The sequence below is a fragment of the Anticarsia gemmatalis genome, chromosome 14, assembly GCF_050436995.1.
Source record: "Anticarsia gemmatalis isolate Benzon Research Colony breed Stoneville strain chromosome 14, ilAntGemm2 primary, whole genome shotgun sequence".
NCBI lineage: Eukaryota > Metazoa > Arthropoda > Insecta > Lepidoptera > Erebidae > Anticarsia > Anticarsia gemmatalis.
This window is the reverse complement of record NC_134758.1, coordinates 3,894,667-3,920,942: the sequence shown is the minus strand read 5'-3', so window position 1 is coordinate 3,920,942 and position 26,276 is coordinate 3,894,667. Positions and strand designations below refer to the sequence as shown.

Genomic DNA, 26,276 nt, shown 5'->3' with positions numbered 1-26,276 from the left:
CTCTTGGAATTTTACGCAATTCTTGTGCTAATCTTGCCTCTTGCACAGGCATTCAGACTGTTCCATATTTGTTGAAGGTAGCACGTGTGATGAATGAGAAAGCAATATCGTCTGTAGCTACCGTATTCGTTTCCTAGTCGAGTTAGCTTTTTGTGAGATCTACAATTAATTGTTTCTAGTTTACTGGTAATTTTTTACTGGATAAGTGTGCCTGTAAATATCTCGCTGCTCAGATATTATTTCAAGATATATGAATATTGTTTAACAATTGATATATTGTTTATTTCGTCTGGTTTGTTGTCAAACCACCTTGACCACCGCTTGATGCTCATTTGAACTTGTTCACTATTTGGGAGTTTTAGTAAATCGTCTAGACAACTGTAATAATATGTTCGCCCTTTTGAAGATTCGTCAGTTCACTGGCCCGTCTGCCCTTTACTGAGGCTGCGTCTCGGTGTGCCGTCATTCCCGTCTAGAAATTCAGTTATTGCTGTTTACCCATAAGCAGAACCCAAATAAAGTTACTCATTTTTCTAATAAAGTCTTTTCGAATTTAAGCTACATTAAACTTAATATTATTTGACCCTGATTCGCCCTATTTTTGCTATAATTTGTGTACGTTTACACGTGAATAAATTGTACCACATATGGAGATTTGAATCTGTAGATAGGTCAATTGATTCAAAAGGGAATCATCCTAATTTCTACTAATATGAGTAGAACTAATAATTTTGATACCTTAATAACTATTTGAATGGACCCTTAATTTAAATGGTGTTTAACAATAGTCTGACTCAAAATAGCTTTATAAGTATTCTCTATTGTTCTAAACTCAGTCAGTTAGGAAAGTTAAAGTCATTCACCTCACATCTAACCAGACCTACGGACGAAAGCTAGTGACCGAATAAACTTATTGATATTCACAATTATTATTCTGAAAGGCATTCGTTCATCTCCAGTTTAATATTAATGTGGGTGCCATTTAAATCATAATTTTCAAGTCTTTATTAAGTACTGAGTAGATTTTGATCTCTTGTGGTGTCTCCAACGATTACATAAATCAATGCCCAATTTTAAATCGATATAGTCTATGATAAAGCCATATTTTAAGAACATTTCTCAAATGGATGGATTATGGGCACTTCAAAACTTAAAATGCGATTATTTAATTGACAATGAAATCAAGATTATCGATATTCATTTTAATTCGGCGTGGAATCGATAATAATACGAACGCCTTAACAAAACCGTCACGGAGTATTATCGCATTGAATATTTCGTTTTGTTACTTCTTGGGCATCGCTGTGAATGAAACATGATGTCATTTTGACAAAAAAAGTCGACGTTGGCTTTGAGTTACGATAGTAATAGATCTGAGGGAAATATATTCTTTGACATAAGCTCTTCTATCGTTGTAATTATCGGCATCGACATTTAGGTAGACGTCGACTTAATAACTTCTGTAGAAATTAGCAATTACTTCGACGAATAAACAAGGCTATAATTCATTTAATGGTTCTGTTTTAGAAAGCTAAGGGTAGGGGCTAAAGCGATTCCTCGCCCTCGGTCCCGGTATGTCAGGACCGTTACACAAATGCCGCTCCCCACCCACATCTGCTGCTCCCTAGAATGCAGATCTGCATACTTTTCGTAAAGTCATCCGTCCAAGAACACGCAGCTCGAAAAATAAGCGAAAATCTCTTCCATTTTCTAAACATACTTTTTCCAGTCCATACGGTAGATTCGAGAATTATTTTTTTTTGGTTCTGTCGCGGCCGGCCCATAGAGCCTAAATTGTTAAATTAACTTTGTTGCGAAGACAACTTCTTATATTAGTAGTTGTGTAAAAACTTTAAAAGTTTATATTCGATTTCGTCGCTTGAAATGGACTGCAAAACTTTCTGTAGTTGACAAATCGGCCATCTATGTAAGCAATGAAAATTGTTCGTACACAATGGATAAATGGAATGTTTTCAATTCGACAAGGTGACATCTTATTTTATGAAGAAGTTGTTTAAATAAGAATAAAACCTCAGTCATTTCGTTTGATTAAGTCGTTGCGGGTTGAAAAGGAGAAACCTTTTCGCCGTGAACGTCAAATGAAAACGTTAAAGTCGCGAAGCTTATTACATTTTTGTTGTACAAAGTGACACAGTTGATCGTAAAATTAAACGTAAAAGATGAACGTAATAGGCTCGTTTTTGTGAGTCAAAGAACTGTTCTTTTGCTTTCTTCCATGACTGTTGTAAAGGATTCTGGAGCCGACGGAATAATTGAAATAGCACCCTTTTGTTTTATCATCTCGTAATTAGGGAATATTTTATACGTGACGAAAATGTTTTGCTTGTACCGTCGTCGTGGCTTTAAATTCTTTGTGTTTTACAAAATATTAGGCAGTACCTCTATGTAAGATACGTGTTCTTTAGCAGAACAGTATATAGTACACGATTTTCCGCATCCACACTAGATTCTCTTCCAATCAGACTTTGCTGATTGACCCAATTATTTACTTTGAACATAAAAGAGACCTTTTTTGTTTTAATTAGATTATTTCTTAATGAATATATAATTGTTATTGTCTGCTGATCGATTTCATGATCTCTTGTGTCACAAATAAATGCAGTGCAGTTTATTTCGTTATGTGTGCATTTCGAAAGTAATGTTTTATGTTACTTAACTATTATCTTTATTACTGTATGCGATACTCCAATTACACACAAATATCATGCAACCAGCTAGTGTTATGTTGCGTATTATTGCATTCTTATAATCACCGTAAAATTGTAATTTACTTTTCATTCTATATTTATTTACAGCGATATTACTTAAATTCCAACATAGGCTATAGATTTCGTGTTCCTAAATTCTGAAATCTGAATATTGGGAAACTTGCGTGTCGCTATGGAATTAGTAAATTTCTTCACTAAAGTGTATTGGCCGCAGCACACCTATGCTACGGCCAATACACTTTATTTCAAATATTAAAATTTTGTAATAAATGAGATCATGCCACCTCCACGAAACATCTTTCATTGTCAGAAGCTAATTAAGAACTATCATGTCACCAACATAATAACCGTAACAGATATACCCAAATAAATAAAAGTTATTTCGCCTCGGGCGAATAGAACCAAATATTGCTCGAAACTTGACGTAATCAGTTTCCAACTTTCTGCTTTATGAAGACACTCGGAAGATTAGAGGATGCCGAAACTACAAAAGAAATCAATACACATGATGGAGCGACGGGTGAAGTTAAAGAGACCTGCCACACACGCCGGTACGCAATAAATCTTCTTTATGTTTGCTTACCAAATGTCGCCTGAAAATACAAAGTACAACAAGCGAATTCGGACTCTGTCGATCGACACGCTTGCGGCGTTCGGGCGTGGCCCTCGTATATTTTTATTGCCTCACTTTGTCGGTGTAAGGGACACTTAACTTTGGCACAGCGTGGCGTACCATTTGTTCTTGTTACATCTTATCAAATTCTAAAGGATCGTGTTTATTGTTTTCTCCGTTACATGTAGGTTAGGAAAGTAGGCGCGCTGGTGCGATAAGTGAATTTTATGCCCATAGGAATCTTCCGGTGGGACGCGTGCGATATATTCACTCAGCTAAAATTAAATGATCATGAGGAACAACAAAACGTTCACCGCGTGCGAGATACCGTGACTTAAGTAATTTATCACCGTTTTATACCATCTGCACCAGATTTTCTACTCACCAATGTATGATGAGTCAATGTCGTTGAATGATTTACACTGTTCAACATTTCTTATTTTAGTCATTTATTCAAATTAACAGCTTTTAACTTTAGAACTTGAAAGATCTTGTACCGTGTGTAAATAGAGTTAAAATTCTATTCTCTGTTAAAGGGTTATACTTGAATAGCCCTTTATCGGCTGTGAACTTAGTAGCCGGTTGACTGCACTCTGATTTTACGATGCGTATGAATCAGCGACAGTGCATTCATTAAAACGGGATGTGGACGCGTGTAACAGGACCTTTCTTTTATTTCTCGTGACTAAGGTATTGTGTATTTCAGTTTAAACCACCATTTTTCTGGAACAAAATTGACGATAAATAAAGGTGATAAATGTAGCACTATTCTTCTTTAATTACAGACCATAAAACTAAATCTCTAAAGTTGTTAGAAAAATCAATTCGTCAGTTCATTATTGAGTTATATTTAGCTTACCAACAAAACATTTGCAGGAGAGTCAGGCGGTGCTATTTAACGTGAGTGCACAAGTTAAAAATACAACAGTTTACTTTGATACTTCGTAGAGTTTAACTGAATCTGTGCCTCGAAATAAAAGCTCTTGTTAAGGATACATCAGAACCTCACTTGTAGTAATAAAAAAAGAAAACACTACAAAAAGCCTGATATCAAATATGTGCTGGGTTTTTGTGGATAAAAAATAAATGCTGGCTGGATATATTTTTTCGACGAAAAGCGTTGAGGCAAAAGGATCTGGCTATTTTTTTTAAACATTCACTCGGGAACCAGCACACTCGAAATGCAAACATAATTTATAACAGCGTACGCGAGAAGTTATCAAAACGTAGTGTTCGTAAGCGTCCACTTTTTCCGCCACTTTATGCAATCGGTGTTAAAGTGTCATCGGGGAAATTCGTTAAAATTTAGCAATCTACGCAACATCGCCGTTTTTGGGGATCTAAATTCCAGTGTTTTCTTTAATGAAATATTTAACACATTCTGTATGTTTATGACTGCTTTCTTCAACTTTATGGCGCGGATGTTTTGCAATCTTAATAAAATCATGCCCAGAATAAAAGGCAAATGTTTATTTTACCGTCAAATTGCGTTAAACTGTGCTTTAATTGGGAGATAAGGGATTCATTTCGTTGGCCTGTTTGTCGCTGTCTATTTTATTTAAGCAGAGACATGCTTTCTGGTAATTGTTTATTTTGGAGTTTGGATGCAACTGCAGGCGAGTAACGAGCTGCAAAGATTTTTTTACCTCCCTACAAAATGTAAAATGTTTTTAATTCTATTTTTAGTTTGTACTACTTTAGACGCTGCCAAATTGGGAGGGTTACTGAAATAGTTTTACTTGAATTTTATAATATTTGCCGCGTCCCGTGGTTTGCGTTGTAAGTTTTTATATTTTTTCTGTTTAACAACTTGCATAAACATGTACCTAATGAAAATGTTACTCTGTCTCCAGTATTTATCTAAAAACCTTTATTTTGACGCAGAACCGTATCAGCCCATACTCGAACTCAACCCTCTAGCTACGAAAGATTTATTGTTCTCTATGGGTATCCTCATTTTATTGTTTATTTTTGTTCCTCGTTTTGTCAATAAACATCTGTTTTGGTTGCTTCTTATCGTCAGTAGGCTTGTGTTTTGAATATATTTCACTGTCGTTTGATCTTAGCCGCCCTCGTAATGTTTGCTCATCTCTTTCTATCACATGCATGTGAACTGCGATATCGTTAGCTTTGTATACATTCGTTATCATATCAGCGACGGGGACACAGGCTAGTTCGACGCCTCGGCTAGGTAGCGCTCGAGGCGCGCGCCCCCTACTGCGCTCCCCTCTCCCCCCCCGCCCCGAACCGCAGCCGTCTCCGCTGTGAGTGATGCAGTCTCTATCGAACCGTTGAAGGATCCACACGTCGTTTCGTTGGAAAAAGCTTCACGAGTTCGAGCTTTGTAGAAATTTATAATTATGTGTCATATGTTTTGTCACATGGTATTATTCTAGGTTGACTATTGAACTGACTGTTTGTGAATTGAGTGCTTAGAATTTAAGTAGTTTATTATATCTTAAGTGTTTGTTAACGGTTTCGGTAGTGTCAGCATATTTATTTAACTAAGTTCGTGACAGTGCTTACATCAGTCAACGGGATGTTTCTGATGCATTAAAACTTTGAGATTTAAAAAGGTTGGTATACAGTTTTTGACATCCTAAATTCAACTTCATTCAAGAGGATCAATGCATTGTGGGCTATTTTTGTCTTTTATGCCTGTGTTTGGTTTAAGTAAAACTTATTATATGCGAAACTTTTTGTTACCAAATCAACTGGATTGCTTATTTATCAGAAACGTAAGTTGATCATGCCGTCTGTGATGACATAAATATTTAATTATCCCACGATCCTATAGCGGAGGGTGAGTTCTTCGTGCAAGAGTGAGACAGTGCTATATCTCCCATGGAGAGGGGTTGCCAACTCCATACAGCTACACGATGGGGATTTCCGTGTGAATATAAGCAGCCACTCAATTCACAAGAGTTTTTAAAGGCCGTTCTCTTTATTGGGTTTATTAAATTTAGCCGAAGTATTCAAATCGTTATAGCTCCAATATATTAGGAGCCATTTCTGTATTTTGGTTTATTTTACGTTCCAAATCGTTTGATAAATTACACCTCGAAGTATAAATTAGACTGGAGATCGTGCTTCCTGTCGAAGCTTAAAATAAATGAGATTAACCGGGGACCCATATCACGAACAAGTTTCAACACGACTATGTTAGTTTTGACATGATTAAGGCGTGCTTATCTTTGATGTCCCGAAAACTTTCGTAGTCCCCTTGCTCATTCATTATAAACACATGTTATTTGTTACGTAACGTGTGAGCGATTTTCATAGCTTTATTACAACTACTTTCACACCAGACTATACTTTCTTTTCACACATTATATTTATCTCGACCACGACGCTTGAAAGCAGCGTTGAGCACTCTACAGTTCGAATCTTTTGTTCTAAAAAACGCGTGGAATCATACTCTACTCTATAATTATTTTGAATGTATTACACTTGTTATATAACTCGATGACGAGTAGATTAAAATGATAAATCAGTTTCTAATATTCATCTAATCAAATATGTTGTAACTGATAAAACAAATTAAATGACACGGAACAAACATGTTTGTTGCGAGATAAAATAATTATACATTTTTGATATTGGATACCTGCAAGGATTCGGCCCAATGATTTCGAAATCTCGAGATTACTTGCGGTCCTTCCAAGAATATTCTCGTTGATTGTATGAAAATAAATGTCATGTTTTACCAAATTCGTGTATGGCCAAGCTGTGTAAGTAGTGTTTATTGCGACAACGTTGTCCATGATGTTCACACACATTTATTTAACGAGACGTAAACGTCCGGTCACCTAACAAGGGTCACTAGCTGTCAATTTAACAACAGCCAGCTCTTTGTCCGCTGCACATAACTTTGTATCGCTTAATTCATTCATAATCTATAACCTCAGACCAAAATGCATCTACATCAAATTTTATGTCAATATCAATGAACATTTTCACATTTTAGTAGGTTAATACATTCAATTGATTGACGGTTGTTATTTAAACGCGTTATTGATGATGAAATCCGTTGTCGTATCTACTAGTATAATTTGCTTTATTGTCTGCAACGTTCGTTTACAATCAATGTAGAGGACACTGACCCATTCGATCACTTAGAACCGATTTATGGACGTTGCTGACATCAGTTATCTGCGCTCACTTATCTCACAATTCATGTTTGTGTTACGAATGTTTTATTTTGTGGGCCTTTGTCCGCAAGGCCGTCTTAATATTCTAATTCGGTTGATGGTCTACATAGAGTTGGATCTGATTTAAAATTCAAATGATCCTTAAATGCCCAAGTGATGAATCACTCTCTTATTGGGATGTAGCCGTTACTTGTGTCGACTTCCTGAGCGAAGACAATCTTTCACCACATTAATGTCTCACAAATTCAGTTTAATTATCAACTTGGTCAATGTTTCCTCATTTATAAGAGAACTTACTGTTTTAAGTGAATCATCATTCTAATAAATCAAGTCTACAATGACACATACAATTTACACAATTAAATTAAGTCTTCTTCTAACTAGTTGTTTAAGTGACCCGATATTCTCAATTTCACTTTTTTATCGTAGTGCTTCATTTCAATAATCTAGTTGGTAGATCGATGAAATGTTGTTTAACTTGTTAAAGGCTTGCCCAACGAGTCGGTGAATTTTAGCCACGTATTAAATGTACCAACTTCCAACGTATTGAGGTTAACGATGTTTATTGTAAATACAAAATCATCTTAGAATGTGATGGATCGCATCTGTTGGTTGTAGGTCATTTTTTATTTAGAAGCCGAATTCAATGGTCGTTTCTACCACTCCCGGTCTTCTGTAGGTCATGTTTTATTCATATAACAAATTCCTCCTTTTCTCGAACATATTAGCCGTACGAGGCATTTCTAATTACATCTGAGAATGAGCATCTAACAATCGGATCAAAGGCCGCTGACCTGTCTGCCGCTCGGCTATTGAATCGGTGTTTGTCATTAATATTTATGGGCTGCGCACTCTTCCACCCAGCGCTTCGGGGAAGTAGACACCTGAGTGTGTTTGTCCATTACACCATCCGCCTACTTGCTTGAATACGTGTTAATTACGGACAAAAAACCCAACACAACTTTTACCAAGTATGTAATCTTGCTCGTATTGTATGGTCATTTGAAGCTGAGTAAACATCGTAACTTACGATACTTGTTTGCTTTCATTTGGTGTGAGCTCTTTATTGTTCAGTGTAGTCGGTACGTATAACAATGTCGTACCGCGTGATATAACGCGACCGAAGTCTGACGAATGCACCTCACGACGAGATAGTGTCTGCTATCGTATCGCAGTCACCGTTTCCTGCCGGTGGCTCTCATCAATTTTGTATGGAAATGGATGCCTTTGCTCCATGCACCAGAAGTGAACATTCGTGTTTCACGTTCAACGACTTTTAATTTCGTTTTCTGTGCTATTTGTGAGTGCAGTGACTTTTGAAGCTAAGATAAATTTATTTTTGCCGCTTGTGTGTGAGTAAACAAACACGCCATTAAAATACATAGAATGAAGAAAACATCGATGAGCGGACGTGGGCTGTGTCCGTTGCGAAACTTGCGAGAGCTCGTACGAATACTCATGACCCTCGAACGCAACCAGCATCGATAATCTTGACACTAATACATCCAAAGAATTATACGAATAAGCACACCCACTCCGTAATTACCGACTTATATCCCCGAGGGAACGCAGATTTCTCGAGGAAAATGGAATTATTCTTTGAAAACTCTCGTGGGATAACTTTTGTAGAGTTTTGTTACGTAAATACGGTTGTGTATTTATATGTTTAAGGAATAAGGTTTCTATAAATAATGCCAAGGTTCCAAGTGATCTGCTGTCGGTTTACATCGCATAAACCATTAACTATATTGCAATCTAATAGTTCAAGTCACAATAGTTGAAGCCAAGCAATCACTTGATGAAGATGTCAAGATAAGACATGACAACATTGTCTGACGGTATTATCTGATGAGAACATACGGATAGAATCTACAATAAGTTCGTGTTGTATTTGAAAGGTATCTGGTTTTTATGGTTATTGATGCCAGGAAGCAATCAGCAATGTTTAAAATGAAATCATCTACTTTTTCTTTACGACTTAATAACCGAACCATACACGTTTATTTTCGTCCTATTTAGTTTTATTATGTTCGCACGTTTGATGTCGATGGTTTTTTGCTATCGTTTAAGATATAGTTTTCCATATTGCGTCTTCATGATTCGAACAATAGAATCCAATAAAAACGTTCGCCAAACAAAAGATTTGATCGCCGTTTCTAATGTTTACAACACAGATCATGTAATTACAGTAATTCGGATCGTGACCGCGTCGACACAGGAAAAGTTTTTTCCTTACGCTAATATGAACGGAAGCGTCGTTGTTCATAGGTTGTAAGTGCCTCAGGAGATTACAAACATTAAAACACTTGTTGATTGCAGCTTAGTGATGACTTTCGGAACTCAGTGTGATTACTGCTCGGCAATCTTCGTGCTTAAGTATGGAGTTACGGAGGTCGACGTCAACGGTATTACCTACCGTCATTATGACTTCAAGGATGGATTAATTCGATGTTTTTGTTTGTACTGCACAATTTTCATGATAATTTTATGAGTGAATAATTAGATATAACTTTGTCTTCCACCTATACTATCATAACAAGTTATGAAAATTGTTTATTTTTAAACTCCTTCGGACAACAAGTTTCTGATTATTGTTCTCGTTTTTTTAGCATCTTTGTGAATTGAGTCATTATTATACTCAAAGGACTGGCCTCTTGTCTTGGTAAAGTTGTGAAATTGACCTAGACGATAAAATCAAACCTGAAATATTGACCCGAATGACAGCTTCTATGAAGTATTTGATTTAGCAGATTGCTGCAACCTCATTGCGATCATATCGCTTATTACCGATCACAAACTGGTTCGAGTTATATTCAAAATATTGACGCAATTGAAATTAAAAACGCTCATTTGCATATACTGACAAACTTTAATGAGATAAGATCTGCAATGTTTGTATAAGGATATATCTTAAACGCTATCGGTGATAATTTGAATGCGAAAGACATTTCGGATACCTCAGTATTTTAGCATTTAAAGGTTAATCGGCGATGGTTCATTAAAAACTTTGTTAAGTATCCCCTGTCACGATGTGCTGTAACCTGATTTCTTTGCAATTAGCAGACCTTTATTTTTATGTCAATGAGGCTTCGCGATATTTTCGAATGATACCATTCGAAAATATCGCGAAGCCTCATTAAGTTACGGAATGTCATTTTGGAGAATCACTTTTTGAGAATCTTTGATATGGATAAGATATTCATTAGTTGCGTAAAAGAGTATTAACAAAAGAAGGTGCGTTTTACGAAATATGACCAATAATAATTTTCTTTTAGTACTAAACTTTAATGATAGCTATATCGTTCATTTTTATTGACGCAATATGAAAAGCCTTCATCAATTGCTCGCACATATTGCAACCGTTTAACGTCATTCACAGCAATAAGCCAACATTGAGTTCATAGTGTTTGACACCAATAACTACTAACAAATATCGTTCCCACACTCCATATCTTCAATCACGAAATTAACATAGGAATTCAAACGTCTAATAAATATCAACTAATATTTGATACATACATCATAATATAAATGTTATTAATAGAGATTCCTCAATGGGCGTGTACGCGTTATACTTACTTATATAAAATTAACCGTTGTTCTAGTTAATCTCTATCATCGTGGAGTAATAAAATTGTGGTTTATACGGGATTAGAGCTGGATGCGGGCCTACAATATTAAACAGAACATTTATTTATAGAGCCGTATTGTTCAAACTATTTTGTTTTTACATTCGTGTTTATGTTGTTCCCTACCGACATCAAACATATTAATGACTCATACGGATTTCATTTTAATCCTTACGAATGTTTGGTCGATATTGTTTCGACAACGTTAGATAAATATTGTGACCTATAAGCCCTTGTTTTCGTTAATTATGTTTGGGTAATTTGGAGGGAAAATAAACATTGCGTGTTCAATGAATAAAAGATAAAAATAGTCGTGAAGAGGAAATTTTATGTGTTAAACACACACTAAAGGTAAAAGTACGTTGTTATTATACTTGTTGAGGATATGAACTAGTTTTGTTTCTATACTCTATAAATAATTCTTGTATAATGTACTAATAGCTCTATTAATTTATATTTGTTAAACGGGAATTTACGTGATCATTTTCCTTCGCTTGCTTGACATTTTGGCATAGGCTACACTGGAAACGGACTGATATTCCAAGTCACTCTACCTTAGTAAAGTTATAGAAGTAATTCAGTCAGCAATTTCCGAGCTTACCAGGCATATCAAAATACGATAACATCCACTTGACGCTACTTTTTTTATTTCAAATATAAAAAATACCCTCTAATTCCTCGACGATGTTAATGATCTCGAGAAGTTTATAAATAATACGCTGATTATATTCAAAACGCTTTGAACCATAAAGTTTTATCCACAAGGAATAATTAGCAGCCCGTGACCGAAGTGTAGGAGTCTAAAAGCATTGACCCGTCATACAACTTTGCATACTAATTTTGATCGTGGTTTGAATGTTGTCTGTTAACTTAAAGTCTCTTTCTACAACTTACCTCAATATTGGTCGTAAACATATATACCTTTAAACCATACAAAAGGCATTTACCTATTACGCCTTTTAAGTCAACTGCCGGATCTTTACAAAACGCTTTTTTATTATTTTTACGCGCAAGTTAAAATGGCCGTGATAAATTAAGGGCTAGGCGCACGTCGAGGAGGGCTCGCCTAACCATATATCATATTCGTGAGCAGAACATCAAAGGGCTCAGTTTCCAACCATTTAGAGAAGGGACGCCACAGAATATAGACTACTTATTAATTGACGTTCACTGCCATGATGATTGAAATGTGAACGCTCCTTTTGAACACAAGAATAGTACGTATTTATAGATTTTTAGGACACCACTGAACTTGGTAGTATTCCAAGTAAACATGTCTTAACAAATATTTGCCGGTAGTATAATATTCCGTTGCAAACGAACTCGTCGTGTAGTAAACCTGAAGTTGCTTCAACGGTACCTTGATAAAACACCATAAAACTCGGAATGGCACTGCGTCCCCGATGTTTGTGGTGCGGTGACCTCGCCCGAGTGGCCGTTAACCGAAATCGACTGTCATGATCCGATCAATTCGTTGCTTTTTACCCGACTAGATTTAAAACACCTCTGCTAAGAAGCCTTTGAGTAGCATGCGCCGCTCACACAAAGAGACGTGTTATAGGAAACAGTTGAAGTCTTTCGGCGCCCAAACAATAGGCCGGTCCTTCAAAGCTATTAAACGAACTTACACAATGTTTTGTGTCGGTCAACTGTAGATATAGTGGGACTATGTGATTGATTGTAACTGTTGTTTAACGGCAAGACGTTTTGCAATAAGGGCGTGTTGTTTATTACCGGTGTGTTAGCTTCTGTGACAAACAAAATATCGCTGCATAGTTGAGCTTCTGTGTAGTGATAAATAAGCATTCTAATTGTCGTACTACAGTTTCTAGAGTGGATAAGTTATTTCTGTACAAAGCTCGGTAAACCTCGTTAGGATATTGCTTAGTGTTTTGTTTACACCATTAGGAGAAATGGGTGAGTTTGCCAAATATATTTTGTAGCAGGTAGCGTTTTGAATATAATATTTTCTCGACAGACAGATCTAATTAACGTTTGCGTGAACATTACTGCAAGCACCATGCAAATTCATAAACAGTTTGGCAATATAATTGCGTCTTAAGAAATTGCGTTTGGTGAAATCATTTTGGAATAGACTTCGGTAATTGTGATAGGCGGGGAATTAATGGCGATCGCAAGATGTGTTTGTTCATCCATGCCTTCTTAGAAACGATTGATTCACTTAGATGGAGGATGGAAGCGAATGTATTAGAAAGTAAGCGTGGTACGCACCGACGGATTGATATCGTATTTATACTTGACACGAGTTAAGCCTAAAATATATGATATGACAGCTTGTAGAGAGAGTATTGACACACATAACGAATTGGATGAGCCATTATGAGTCAATGACCTCAAATGTAGATGTCAATATGGATTTATTCGTGGGATTGTGACATTTGAAAGAACTTTCATTATCATATTAGTTGTGATAGCTAGATTTGAAAACGTATATATAAAACATTTTTATCTCGAACTGATTTAGGATTATGCCTCCATTTCGGACGAGAATCGGAAGAAAGGCTTGCAACTATTAGTTATTATTTAATGATTTCTGTATACCTATTGTAATATGATTCGTAAATTACTGTCATATTGCTAAACAGCTATTCTGCTACACAACTGAATGGAACATCGGATTTATTTAGTGTAATCGAACTATTTATTTACGTACGCGTGATTCATTAATCCCATGTTTGAGATTCTATGTCAGCAGTTATGATTCATTTGTTTTATGAAACAATGTGCTGTCTAATGATGTTACTTTTAAACTGAACGTTTCAAACAGTTTTGTTTCTTTTTAGGGCAAAATAGCTAAAGCCGTACTTTATTTAGTACAAGCGGTTCGTCCCGGCTTCGCACGGGTGGACATAATATATATGTTAAAATCGGTCCACTATTTTCTGAGCCAATTTGTTATAAACATACTTACATACAAATCTTTGTTATTTATACATATTATTAGTATAGTTTATTAAAGATGTAGAAATTACCTTATTAAAAACACTACTCTCACCTTACTTTACTTTAAAATCTACCTCGTATTTTTTTTTATTTGTGTTTTAGCCTGCTAATTTATTATTTATTTTTTGTTCTAGGTACGAGAAATGTAAAGCCTGGTTGAAACCGGTAAGACGTTTAGCGTGCGCTTAGTGTTAATATTGTACTAGTCCGGATATTAAGCAAAAAATATATAATTAAATATATAACAAACTTAAGTATACTACTGACAGTAAAAAAAGGAAATATATGCAGCAAAACATTTTCACACTTCCGAATCAATATTTGATCATACGGATCCAGTCATTTACAATGAAGTAATGTACCAAATGCTACAGGTTAAGCCCACAAAACATAATTTTGCGTAAAAAGCTTAGTAAGGTGTATAGGCTATTAAACAAAGTAACCCGCATTTTAGTACAAAACAACACCTGGCACACATAATTCCGCCATTTAAAAATATTACCAGAGTGTTCCATTTTCAAATGATCTTCGAGGACTTTTACTTTTTGTTGCTATGACGTTTTACATTGTTCGCTACTTCCATTATGTGAAAGTTGACTAACATTGTAAACCAGCATTGTAATTAAACATAGTTAGTACAGGTATTAAAGCATAATTATGCATGTTATATGATGCGTACAGTTCTAAGGCTTTCATCAACCTGGTAATCTGTTATGAAACTTAAGCCTTTTCATATTAAACATCGCGTTTTCGACGTAACAGATGTGGTTCGCTGTGCATTTAAAAAAAGCGATTGCAATATGTTGTGTTCTAAGTAAATGTGCACTTTTTAGAACAGTTGTTTCGAGAGAAATAAGGAACTATTTACACAAGATTCGATAAACTCGAATATATATTTTCTCGTTAAAGTCTGTTTATGGGTCACTGACAGTCACTGCTTAGTATAGATATATTGAAACTATTTTTAAACTTTTCCCTTCGATAGGAAAAGTTGCATGGAGCGCGCCTTTATTCACGCGAAAGATGAAGAGCACATTTTGAAATTATAATGGTGATATATGCTTCATTTAACTCGCTTCGAATTTCAAATGATTCTCATTTTCTTTTTTATACTTAACGCGTTCTAATTGCATGTGGCCAGCATGTTTGCATTCAACCTCGTTAGATACATAGTTCCTTTGTTGTCTCTTACTTACGGGAAGTAGGGTGTTTTTTTTACATCCAGACAGCTACCAGAGTGCTATATTAAAATAATTAATTAACTATTTTTAATTAGCTCTTCGAGGAAAAAACAGTTTACAAAGAATATATTAACTTAAGCACTTGTTGGAAATGTTTTTAATTTGTTACTTTTTACAAGTTCTTGCGAATATAATTAACAATGTTATTTATGTTCTTATCAACAGTCCGGAAAGTCTATAAAGAAAATCTTAAGCTGTTAGCAAATCGTTTTATGTTACCACGTAAGTGTTATTTTCGCGGTCATTTTTATGGTCTCTGAAAACGTTATAGAGTTTCGTTTACATTGTTGGGCTGCGTGATCGGATCATTGAACCTCAAAGTATAGGTTGTACGGGTTTCACCCTACCGTGTTATTGACCTATAGTCGTAGGCAAATCATATGAACATTGATACATTTCACTGTAGAAAATAAAATGTCGAATTTCAGTGTAAAGTACTCTTAAATTCGGTTCAGTGAATTCGTTCATTGTATGACTTTTAGTTAATAAATTACTGACTGAATGTTTTATTGAGTTGTCGAGCTTTCATGGCTCAATGCCTCTTATAAGTGAATTTTAAATGTTAAATTTTAAATAACGATACCTTTTTAAAATTAATTATAGATTCACTACCTCTATAATGAAATTATTACGAGTAAGTATTTCCTTTTATGTAGTTCTAGCTGACGTAAAGTTGTGTAAAATCGGCAGACTACTCACTCTGTCCCGCTGTAATTTGTAAAATGAAGAAATATATTTTTGAAATTAAATTGTACACTATAATTGATTCCGAGTGTTAAACTATGTACCATACAGAGTTTCATGAATTCAGTTCAGCGGATTAGACGTAAAAACGTAACAGGCAGACGTACCTACACACATAAAGTAAAATCTATGTCATTTTTAATCATAGTATTTAAAGATTTTGAATCAAAAACTGCATTAAAGACGTTTTCCTTGAACAGAATCTGATAAAGATCTCAATCTTATTGTCAAATGTTATTCACTTAATGTAGGATGTGGCTAATTTATCACCAGAGCGACAGTCGTGACCTTTACAACCTGACTACTTGACGACACCGGACACTCGTATCCTAAGTTGAAATACCATGTTGTGGTTAGACATTTGATACATGATACAATTGTTTATGTTGCTAACTTAATTAAGAATTGGATGCGTTTTAAAAGAGCTTATCTCACATTACAAGTTTAAGACATACGCCCTTCTAGAAGGAAATTTGACTATGCTGATTAATCCTGTTTTTAGTGTTAGTGTTTACAGTCGATGACTTAAGGTGTTGGAGAACTTTGTACTGGCAAGAAAAATAACGTTACATGAAAATGTTATTTGTCTGTTTTGGACACATATAAGTCCTTAGACCTTTATTCATAGATATGTTTGGATCAATTATGTATTAATCAAAGGACTATTTCATTGTACTAATCAATCACAATTTACGTATGGTGTTCGAATACAGTACCTACGCGTATTCCAATAGTTGTTTCCTCTTCGTCGAATAACGCAAAATATTTTTGATTCGAACACCAATTACAGACTTTCATTTATTCCTGTGCCGTACTCGAGTAATCGCATTTCACTGTTTTATAAAGCTGTTGGATTTTATCCAAACAAACGCTGTGAATATTCAATAGAACGACAAACTAATTGTTTTTACTTTCGCCGTAACTGTGCGAGTTCTATGTGAATTCACGACGGCTAAATAATATAATAGCAAAAATTATTTATTGTTATTATCGTATGTGAACGTATGTAAAAGGCGTTACCTCGTCGGTAAAATAGGGCTTGTAATAATAGCCGAGCTTGTCCTTGGGTGTGTAATGAAACGTTGTGGAGATTGACAATGGTCGGCACCCTGCAGGGTTCAGTTTCGATTTAATTGCTGTTATTATGCAACTGCGGCCATTAGGTCGTCAAAGCAATGAGCGGTTGCCCGCGAAACGCGCCGCAGAAAGATTCTCACGTCTGCCACACTTCACCTAGCCGGATAATAACGTGATTACTGCAAACAGGTATACGGGTATACGCTTGCTTTCTTTACTATCATACCAGTAATTTGTATAAAGAGACATCATTACGTCTAAGTGTACATTTTGTTAGCAAATAGAAAGATTTTCCAGAATTAATGACGCTTGTTTTTCCCAAGCAATTCCGAGAAATGTACTGTATTCTTGTAGTGCTACGGAATACCTGATAAGTTTTGCTTTCCAATTCAGACTATTTCTTGGAACTGGAACAAAGCGGTGATAAAGGAGGACTTTTAATGTCAAAATATCTTGCTAAATGTTTGGACAGTAGTATAAATTAAATGGTAAAATAATCAAGTATGAAATTGAATAATAACTATGAAATTTGAAGTCGAAATGTTGAAATTAAACAGATAGTTCTCATAGCGAGGCTCGCTGTACTCGACAGGACAAAAACTGTCCACGGAATACTTCAAACTACTTTAAAACTTCAACTTTTGTAATGTTCTGTGGAATTCATTGCTGGCGAGAAATGTCTTTGTGAAGCAAAAATACGGTTTCGAATAGAATACAGAGTTGAAATGACAAAGGAAAAAGAAATTGGCAATTATTTTACCAAGTATTTCGATCTGTTTGTTTATTGAATTCCATACCAAAAAGCCTCAATTCATTTCTAACATTATCATAAAGTAAACAAACTTAGCTAAAGATTGTATCAAGAACAGATAAGATTAATCAAAAGAAAACATACGTTGCAGAAAAGAAAATGCAATTATACGGTACTAAGAGAGAGTATTCTTTGTTTCTAGGTTCTCTTTCAATTTATATAGAAACGATCGGTTTGGGTTGAGTGGCGGCGACCATTACAGTTTTCGAGAGCCCGATGGGACTCGTTTGTAGAAAAACGACGCGCCCAAGGCACATCGACTGCTTTATTATTGGGTTTCGGGTGGAATTTTTAGACTCACACATGTGGTACAGAATAGTAAATGAAATTCAAATAAGCTTTGATCTTGGATACTGTTTAAGATGTCAGCTGTGTTCAATTAGTTTGTGATAACTTCCCGTGGGATTAATCGAGAGTTGTTGATTGATTATAATCCTGCGATTGTTTCAGTTTTCCTAGAATAATAATTGTCCTAGCTTCTACTAATAATTTAAAAACAATGATATAATATAATTATGCTATCCTTTCACGCAAAAACTGCTCCATGGATTTGAATGGGTACCCAGAGAGATAAGATAACCTAGATAACACACACAAAGATAACTTATTTATAGGTACAATTTTTACTTCCAAAATCCTTTCTAAATCGGTGACAGAAGCTAGCAATTTATAACACCCAATAACGTGTTATAATCCAGCTCCAAACACATATTTCAAACATTCAATTTCGTTATCATATACAAATCTATGTTAAACAATGTGCAAGCGTATCGATAATGCATTGTTGAATATTTGTTTACAAGCAAGACTGTGGCGTAATGGAACCTCATTGTGTCAGCGAAGTAGGCATTGTTACATCACTGTGTTTATATGCAGTCAGCTGGCGAATTCCTACATAAAATATACTATCATGTTACACTACTCCATCATATTAAGTAAAAGCAAATTTCTTTTTATTAATACGTATGTCTTAAGCCTCATTACCTAATCTTTTCTCTGAATATTGCTCATTCAAACAAAACGTAACTATTTTGAGTCTATATTTTACAAGATGTTTCATGAAATCAATGGTTTTCCAGTACAAATATACAGTCTTGAAAACATACAAACCCACTCAATCATCTCCCGACTAAATATACTGCAAATAGAAAGCAACTTGAGGAATACAATCGATTTTCGTATATAGCAAGAAGCCAGCATTTCATTAGTCATTCTATAATAACTTCCAGTTCTCCGCCGGCGCAAAGCTGATTCAGCTAAATGCCGCCATTTTTTACTGCTTCACGTAACAACAAGAATTTCTAACAACTAGAATTTAATTACATCGTGTGTCTTTCAAACCAACTATATTAATTGGTCCGCAATATTTTAACATGGTCATGTATAGATCTGAAGAAAATGTAAAAAAGAATCTTCACAATTCACTGCGGAAATGATGTATGCTTTGGAAAAGAAATATGACATATTTATTGCTGTAGACTAGAGAAAAAACTGCGCTAGAAATTTAGATGAATCTTTTATTTATACGTTTCGTATATGAATTTAATGTAGTGTGTTTTAAAGTTGGCAAATTGGAGTCGAAAATTGTCTTAAATACCACAATTTAATGTCTGCGATTGCTAGTTACCAAAATAAGATCCTTAATTTGCATACTAGTTTTCCATATATCAATACAATAATTATGTTTTTATCGATTTCAACAGTAAATGGCAATATAACCATTTACAATGCGTGTAGGCGCGATAGATTTACTCGTTTTAGAGTTTAGTCCGAGCCGGGCTAAAAATATAATATGCAATTGAGATTCAAGTTCAGGGACCTAGTAATGTATTTATTGTGCCGCTTCGTCTGCCACGGGGGTTAGCCACCGTCAGACAACAGAATCAAGAGGCTTTTTTCTTTCGACGTAAACAGATTAAGTTGTATCTATAGTATTTACATTAAGTTATGCTCCGGTGATTACAATACTAAATGATTCGTTTAAACAATATTTATAGGTATTTTCAATTGTGCCAGTCTAAATTAATTCGGATTGAAGCGTATAACTTTCTGCAATACAATTACAAACTGTAAATCTTAGTCACGGTTTACATCGTATGTTCCGACGTTCATGTTCTCAGACCGTTTCATATTTCTGCACACTATCTAATATGTGCACCATCTGGTGAATACTTTCTTTACAATCTACTCTCACTGCATAGCACATATCCACATAAATTATATCTGTTTTATACAAGTGTGAAAACGATGTGGGGAGTGCGTGAAATTAATAAATGTCATAATCACGTGCAAAACGACGCGCCTCGAGCGACGCCAAACCTTTGACAGCGAAAACTGAAATGTTGTCCTCCACCCTTTCACAAAGCGCGCCTCCCCACGCTCACTTACCCTCAGTCTGAAATTTTAATTTTAACCCGACGCTAAAACACATTATTATTTTTACAGCGCTTTAAGATAATTGTCAGACATTCGCCGTTACCAATTCAGCGTTTTTCCTTTTATTCACGCAAATAACTTTACATTTAGCTATTTTCGTCCCCTTACAAGATTTTCCCATCTGCAGTTTAAATCTGCGCCGACTAGAAAACAATTTCGAAGACAAAATATCAGTAATTGTGACGGTACTGTAATGGCAATATCCGAAGATAGCTCATGTCTGAGCATCGGTTGACTTCTCATATCGAACATTCCTCGCAAACTGATCTGAACAATGTGCAAGGCTATAAACGGAATTCTTAGTTATTTGCAGTGATTCCAGATGCTCCTTTCACGAAACATTGTTGGCATATATTGCCTGCACATTTTGTTTGAAACTTATTCGAGTGTTTCAAACAAAACGAGACAGTAAAGTAACTTTCCCTAGATAGGAATACTAAATTACACTCGCTATAAATGCTGACGCCCATCTCGTAGGATTTATGAATGGAAGAGCGTTGACATTGATTTATTTTTGGTTCGTGAAAATACGCCCGAACAATATATGGAACGGTTTTAGTGAAACAATTTATCCTAATTCGTATTCGAGGTAGATTTAGAGTGAATTCGCGTCATTGGCTAATTTTGTTTACAGTATAGCTTGGTATCGAAAAGGTATGGCATTGTAACGGGAGGTTGGGTTGTGAACTGGCGTGCCGTCGCAGAGCGGTGTAATTGAGCATATGATACGTAGCGTTGGCCGGCTGTGTCCATTCTCTGGGAACGAGCACCGCAGGGCTGGCTTCGTAACTCAATATTCCACCTTTATACACCAATTTGCCACGCAAATTCTGGCTTAAAATTTTAATGAACCCACTCATCGACCACACTATTTTTGCAATTACTTTATTTTCGGTGCAAAACAATTGTGTTGTATCAGGTTATCAAAACAAGTAAAATTTCCAGGTAAATCGTTTTATAATGCTTCTAGGAACCGTTTAGCAGCTGTGTTGTTTTTCGCGCTAACAATAAAATAGATTTTAATGAACATTACATGGTAGTCATAGTGCTTGAAATCGTTGAAAAAAAATATGATTAAGCGGAACTGTTTTGTATAATAGAAAAACAAAACAAAGCCATTAAATATCAGAGAAAATATGGATTAATTATTTCTATGAAGTTGTAATGATCGTTGATAGCGATAAGGAATATATCAGTGACTTAATTTGTTATATCACAAATATCTTGACAGGTACGATATGTGTCGACACATGTTAAACAAACTTATTGGTCGATTGCTTAGATTGTGTGGCAATTAATTAAGATTACAAGGCGGTAGTGATAGCGGTAGCCCTAGAGAGCGTAGAGCTAAACAAGTATAGTACGTGACCACATATCAGGCTGGCTGGCGTGTGGTCAATCTGCAGCTGCGCTTTGTGTCGCAAAGTACATAAAACACACACACATGCACATAACGCACCGTCTCTATAATCATACCATAGAACACGTGCACACGATCACGTTCTTACATCCTTCAGACTGTTTCACAAACATAACGTAAACCTACACAGTCACGTACCAATCTCGCTTGCTATAAAAATGTATACAAATAGACGAAACCCTAAGTGGCTTTGTTATCATAGCCTCTTAACCGCGGAATAATAAAAACGCAAGAGAAAGCCCTTGAGGTCGACCTTCGACACGGCCAATTATTTACATAAAGAATACACTTATCGCGTGTATCAGATATCGTATCTAAATGTACAAGAAAATACTGACACTTTTCCGCGGAAAGAATTATGTTAAGTCCTATTAATTTATTTGTTAGTTGATAGTAATCCCTAAAATACTTTCGAGGACATGTTCAGTATGTTTTGCAATATTTTCGTTCTGTACGCAAGATAATACGAATAGTACAATGATGAGGCCATAACTTGTGAACGCAATCGCCATTAACGTAACCAAAGGAAAGTCTATATCGCATCGATCACGGCATTACTTAACACGGAATCATGTCAGAAACCCATAACACAGAAATCCCCGGAGTAATAAAGAGTTGCAGTATCTAATAAAAACAAATGCACTGGATATAGCCGTTGTAAATATTTAGAGATTAGCATCGAGTGTTGCTCGAATCGGTCGTAGTGAACAGAGAATATTTTGTAAGCAATAAACATGTTTTTACACATCTGTACTAAAATAATCACCGAACGTGGGTAGAAAGGTTCAACACCCACGTATGTTTTATCATTGTTAAGGTCTGTTGTGAATACTTATATTCGGATGGATGCTATTTTTTTCGACACTCTTATCTCCACGTTTGTTGTGTGAATAATATCGAAGTTTAAACGGTCTGCAGCCGGTGTTTTATTATCTAGTGTCGGCGTTCACGCTTCAGATATTCTAGACGCCTTTACCTCGAGCACCCTTTGAACTTCAACGTCGTAGAATATCTATATTATTTAGCAGTTATTCTAAAGACTTCATAAATTGCGGTACTCTTAACGTTTCAAAAGTTAAAAATATATTTTAGAATTCTGAGAATAAATTACTCATTATCGTTTGGTAAAGTCAAAGGAACATAACCACAATTCGTTCCTGCTAGTAATGGGCTTGCTGTGGTTTATTATTTCAACCCAATTTATTTGAGTTAAGCGGCGCCAACAGACTTTATGTTGGTAGTTTAAAATATACTGTACGGTATTAAAACAATGTTCATGTTATTCATTACTTGTAATGTTCTCGTTATGTAAGTATAATATTTAATCTTATCTTACAGCTGGGGCTGAAATTCGGAATTAGCACTTGACGTTAGTTCTAATAGCCTCTTGCTTCTCTGTGCCTGTCGACTTGAAACCCGATAAGTGGCTTAAACCACTTCTACACGGATTTGCCGTCTTATCTTATTCTTTTAAAAGTCAGACTAATATTTTTCTTTCACCTTTCTCAAATAACTTTGTCTGTCTCGTAACTTTCATTCGTGTTATTTAAATATGAAAATGCATACCTTGTCTAAATAATTTGAAACATAAAACTTATTACAATATGTAAAATGTGAAACATTTTAATCAGTCTCTCAGGTATTCAAATGGCATTCTGTAAAAGTGTGATCCCAAAAAATAAACCTAAATTAACTTTTAAATTCGACTTTGGATATTATTTGGAAACTTTATTAAACGCCCACGATCCTTTTTGATATTAAAACTCTGATTTTATAGTAAAGTATTTGCTTGTATTATCAGTATATTACTGTCTAATATATCATTAGTATTCACAATAGCAATTGCCTATTCAATTGGTATGTCATGATTAGATTTTCCCGTAGCGGTTACAGTGTGAAGTCATATGCGATTATCGTGCAACTCGTGTCCGGCCGTGGCCCCGCGGCCTAACGTTACTCACGATAAATCATCAACGCCCATCGTCACGGTTTCTTTCAAATCTCTTTACTTATGCACATACGCATTTACAGTGTGATTTGTGTGATGTTCTGCTTTGCTAGTTGTGTCACCTGTTCACTCTTCGAGAAGTTTTCACCTCATGCATTTCTTTTGAATATCGTGAGTCGTAATCTTTGTTATTTTATTATCACGGACACATGTTTTAACGAAATTTCTCTTTATCATATTTTAATCGAGATTGTTATATTAAATTTTTTATTTTACTTTTAATATTTTGTTTGATCGCCGATTGGTTTGTTTTGTTGTCCCCGGACCCTTCGGCCGTTGTATATCTTGCATGTTTATTTTTTCATCAATTTCCCGTCGGATGTTTAAGTTTCGATTGAACCCCCGATATGATCGCTATCATGGTGTAGTCGCTATCGTCAACAAACTGTTGTAACGTAAAATGTAATTGTGTCATTTGAGCGAAATGTCCCAATAAATCATAATTAATTAAGCGAAGCTCGTTTTAGTTTTACGGCGCGTTTTATCGTTTCGCAAATAGCTCAAAACGGTGAAATTTTAATCTAAGATTGCTTTATCTGTTGTCTCTCAGCTTATGTTTTAGTGTCAAAGAAAATAAGTCTCCATTTAAGTAGCGCTACGATATACACGCGACCTTCAGTCGTCGACACACTCGTACATTGAACTTTATTTAGGTCAAAAAACCTTTAGCTAGAGCACTGTTTTTCGCTAGCCAGCATGTTGCAGTAATGGTATTATTAAAATCTCAATCTCATGTTAATATTGCGGTGTTATATTTTTTATCTCTCAAGGTTGTATTTTTATGTTCGCAAGTACACAACGAGTGAAAGTCGTAAACTTGCGCAACCTCCATACGTATGCGTTATAATCTTTTTGCCTTCTTTCACATGCCAAAGGTGTGCCCAACTGGAGCATATAAAATGCTCTCAAACACTCGCCAGGGACCAACAATAGGGTGTTTTATGTTCAAAACTAGGTACAAGCGCGAATTATAAACGGCCGCATTTCTCTAACAAGTACACTTTTGGTATAAATTGTATTTACATACAGTTAAATCGGGAGGGGTGGTTTTGAACAGTCAGACATTTGAATTCCGAGGGGTTATGGGTACGTAGAAATTGTGTGCCGTAAAGTCGAGAATACAATAGTACTTACACCTATTAGGGGTGAGACGGAATCGTACACAATGAGAAACATTCTCTGTGATTTTAAATTGCGTAGAAATGTATAATTGCTAAAGGCTTTTGATCAAAATTGTATACGTAACGTATTGCGTATATTTGTTTGGCAGAATCTTTATTATACTAAAATATCGTTGGTTATATTAGATCTCATGTAACTGGCATACAGCCTAGCAATCTTGTGTATTCTAATAAACGTTCGCAGTTATTTCATATTCAAATAGCGTTATTTTATTAGTGCTTTAGCATACGAATAGCTGTATTAGGAATTCTGGTTCGATATAAAGTTTTTTTTTTTTCATATCGGCCGTTGACGCAGGTGTGACGAAACGGATGCGAACCGGCCAGCGGCTCCTTTGGGCGCGGTCGGAAACAATAAATTTACAAAATAGTCTTATAAGCTATAGTTTGGTTAATTAAACAAGTGTATAATGTATTGTTTTATGTAAATATGTGGAGCGAAGGGTTGTTGTTTATAAGCTTTCGTATACAATTCATAAGGGTTGCTATTGTAAATTATGCCTTGATTTCTTGACTGAGTTTCATTGGTGGTCACATATACAAAAATAATGTTTAACTCTAAAATGACTTATGTATACTGAAGTGTATAGATTTTTTTGAAATCGTATATCTATTTAGTGATTTTCAAAGTTTCCCCTTGGGTTTTCAATATTTTGGTTTCCAAAGGCACATTATTTAAATCGGTAACTATGGTGACTATTGCTGGTCGATAAAGATTCACCACACGATTATTTTACATTACAATACCAAATGTAGGCGGAAAAGGAGTTTCGATACTGAATAAAGATCAAAGTCATGTCCCTGTGTACAGAGAGTATTGATTTTGTAAACTTTTAGTGTTGAATTTCCAAAATACTTCACGGTAAAAACATAGACAAATCCATACTTGCTATAGAAATGGCTATAACAGGATAGCTAAGTATGTAACCAATGCTTTTTTAAAACGTAGATTAAGCTAAGGAGTGCTACATTAAAATCTTATTTAATCTAAAGTATGATTTTTCACAAATATATCTAATGTTCGCTTATCATATTTTGTTTCCCTTCCTTACAAGGAGTTTAACTTAAATCTTCTTTTAAATAAAACGTAAACGTCATGTACATTATCTACTTCAAATAAAATATTTCTTCAAATACAAAAGAAAATATTTAGGACTAAAGCTATCAAAACTTCTATAATTAACATTTAATTAATAAAACTAAAAAAATACGCTTTTAGCTTTATGTTTCATTCTCGCTATTTTCGTCATCATTCTCAAATACATAGTAAAC

General features: G+C 35.3%; 1 protein-coding gene across 7 annotated transcripts in view; it reads left to right on the top strand.

Annotated features, from left to right (window-relative positions):
* Src64B (Tyrosine-protein kinase Src64B) overlaps window positions 1–26,276 on the top strand; it is a 76,928-nt gene that overhangs the window by 16,935 nt on the left and 33,717 nt on the right. For 3 of the 7 annotated variants that reach the window (XM_076122450.1, XM_076122452.1, XM_076122446.1), the window contains exon 2: window positions 14,221–14,251. The exons of 2 other annotated variants lie outside the window; for them this stretch is intronic. The gene's annotated coding sequence lies outside the window, so the exon portion shown is untranslated. Of the gene's footprint in view, window positions 1–5,609; window positions 5,919–14,220; window positions 14,252–26,276 lie in introns of those variants that run through there. 2 more of the 7 variants (XM_076122449.1, XM_076122448.1) reach the window with 1 other exon arrangement.